Genomic DNA, 3,037 nt, shown 5'->3' on the forward strand with positions numbered 1-3,037 from the left:
ACTAAATTCCAATCTTGAGACACGGTAGGTTGTCAAACCATGTTTTGTGAGTTAAGCCACAACTTGTGACAATAGATATTTGTTTACATAACATGTGCAAGTGGCTGAATTTATTTTGCAACAATAGATATTGATTACATAATACTTTCAAATATGATAATATTCAAGCTCTTGCATTGCATTAGAGTTGTTACTTTGGTACACATTTATTTGAAAATGTAACTTCATTAAAAATAACTCATGACTCATTAAAAATAATGCTTCAATGTACAATAATTCAATAAAAATAATTCCAAAATACATTAAAATTTTCATATTATTGTCAACAAAATAAATATAGACCAAGGTATTATTTATAGACTTAATTACCTCCAAAATAAAAGTAAATACAAATATACTGCTATTAATTTCAAGGTCGAACTACTTAGAGTGGTTCATCAAACCAGAAAAAAAAAGTAGGACTAGAATGATTGAAGAAATAACATTGCACTAGAAAGACGGAGGTCTTTACATATGTTATTATGGCAGGTTTGACGAAGTAGCCCTTCTTTAAATGTTGCAAATCAATCATAAAGTTAGGTCAATATCCTTATAAGCTAATTCACAAACTTGCCATAGGCTATGATTAAGGAATTTCACTTAACGGTATTCAACAACACACATGATGGTGGCACCTTCATCCTTGGCTATTGAGATGAACTTCTTTACTCTCTCGTAAGGTAAAAATTCGAAATTTGAGTAATGAGTAATATAATTTCTGATATCTCTTTTCCATTAAGTAATAAATGAGAGAGAAAATAATTAAATCCATTTTGAATAAAAAGTAATATAATTTCTAATATCTTCATCCAATAAAGAATAAACGAGAGAGCAAGAATTCATATTTTCTTAGTTTGTACGCTCAAACTATTACAAAAGAACTGATAACATAATGCATTAAACAGTTTCTATCCACAGAAGTTTCTTATTATTTGTAAGATTCAGCCGTAGCATTCAACAGAACTTTTGCCGCTAATGATGTAAATCTTTCGGCCCTTTTATCTTGTTTGAGTTTGAGAAAATAAAGCAAAACACAAGCTTTCTTACCAGTCCATTGCTTACCCCAGGACCAAGCGTGTAACCTTCCTCTAACCCATGAGTCCATCTCCATTACTTCACCCCGGTTGACACATGCAACATTGTTATGAAACAAATGTCCAAATTTAATCTTTTTTAGGTTAAAAATAAGAATGCCCACTTCATTTTCTATTACACACATTCCTCAGAAATTGAGTGCTAGTGTCATTTGAATATATATGTTAATATAGTGTAGTTCAATACCAGATCGGATAATGATCAATCCACTTGAACTTGCATTGTTGAAACAACCCAAATGAGATTATTTCTCTTCATTCCATTAGTGGCTCCAAATCCATCACCAAGAAGCCAGACATCCATAAATGACTTAATTTTGTTTCCTGCACATTTTTTACAAATAAAATGCCTTAAAACTTCTGCATGGAATATGAAAAAGAATTCCTGAAAATTCGAAAACCGGAAATTCATCACCTGAATAGAGCAGAGGAAAACAAATTTTCAAAAATCAAATTATCAAATAACGAATAAGTATGGTAAAAAATTAGTATTACTTAATGTAGTGAGAGATGGCTATTTACAAAGAATTAAACCACCATCTGCTTCTCTTTCAATTCACATAATATTTGTACTCCTGCTCAAAAATGAAACGCATGAATACAAATTTTCTTAATCTAATCAAAATAATCATCATTAAGGAGCTTGTATCCTTCTAAGAACCACCCAGCGAAAAAATAAAAAGAGAAGGAAAAGCAAAGATGGCATCAATGAATTTGATAGAACAAATAGGAGATACAAAGTTCAAATTAGAAGTTACACAGATCAGCAATTAAGCACACTCCTGTGCATATGCACAAAACCAGAGCTTAAATTAGGGAAGTAAATTACCTTCACACAAACTGATCTCATCCCACATTTCCTGTGCTTATGCTCTAGTTCATCATTTCAACAAGTAAAATATAATGAATTAATTGTGCAATTTGTTTAACACGGCAAATCAAAGAAATTCCCTTACACTTGTACCTCCTATGCCCCTGTCATTATTAAATCTCCATTGTTGTGCAGGCCGAAAATAATTACATCTGGAAAAAGAGTAAGAAAAAAATAAAATCCCTAGGTTCTACTCATAATTAAAAACTATTTCTTCAAAATTCTCCTAGAAACCCCGAAGTTGATGCTACTTTTAATCAAAAATCATTTACATTTATATTCAATACGTCACAAAAAAAGTTAAAAAAATCACAACCTGACAAACGGTAAAGAAACTTAATATACTATTTGAACACTCACACAAGCGCATAAATAGGGAAACACCTGTTGGAGGGTTATGACATTAACGAGAATTTGAGTGATGAATTTCCCGGAGCCGTGTTTTTGGTTGGGCTTCTTTCTTGATGGCAAGCATCTTAGCCACGATTTCCTCAACCATAGACTTACTCTCTCACAACATGTCATAGAACACTGCCGCCATGTCCATCTTGTGCCCAAGCAGTATTTTGCCGGGTTCTACCATCATCACTTCCACTTCACATGCGATTTGTGTTGTTTATCTTTCTCTAGTGTTTGTGGTAGAAGAAAAAATTTCTAGGTCAAAAAAGCAGAGAAGAGATGGACAAAAGTGAATGAATTAATAAACAACAGTTCGGGCCTAGTACTAATGGGCCAAGTAAACAGTAATCAAATGTAGTTCATCTATAATGCAAACCACTTTCAGTGTGTAAACAACAACACAAATGAATAGTGAAAAGGGGATTACTTTTTGAGAAAATTACCGGGAAACATGGGTTTAAGATTACATTATCATAAATCAGGTTTTTACAAATTTTATTCAAAAATCAGGTGTTAATTATATTTTTATTTATATAAAAATATATTTTAATGATGGTTTAGCAATTTACTCGGTGGAAACCCACCTAGCCTAATGGATATTAAGCACAATATCATCTCAATTTCTGTCTATATC

The 3,037-nt window shown here is 32.0% G+C and overlaps 1 long non-coding RNA gene across 3 annotated transcripts; it reads right to left on the reverse strand.

Annotated features, from left to right (window-relative positions):
• Nucleotides 1-829: 829 nt before the first annotated feature.
• LOC111399544 lies at nt 830-2,676 on the reverse strand. 3 transcript variants are annotated; one of them, XR_002703729.1, is made up of 3 exons: nt 2,389-2,676; nt 1,963-2,156; nt 830-1,457 (listed from the first exon to the last, which is right to left on the reverse strand). It is a non-coding gene; the product is annotated as an uncharacterized LOC111399544 (long non-coding RNA). The 3 variants fall into 3 exon arrangements; XR_002703730.1 differs by having other exon boundaries at nt 830-1,152; nt 1,321-2,156; XR_002703728.1 differs by having other exon boundaries at nt 830-2,156.
• Between the last annotated feature and the right edge of the window lie 361 nt (nt 2,677-3,037).

This window comes from Olea europaea, chromosome 9 (assembly GCF_002742605.1).
Source record: "Olea europaea var. sylvestris chromosome 9, O_europaea_v1, whole genome shotgun sequence".
In the NCBI taxonomy this organism is placed as follows: Eukaryota; Viridiplantae; Streptophyta; class Magnoliopsida; order Lamiales; family Oleaceae; genus Olea; species Olea europaea.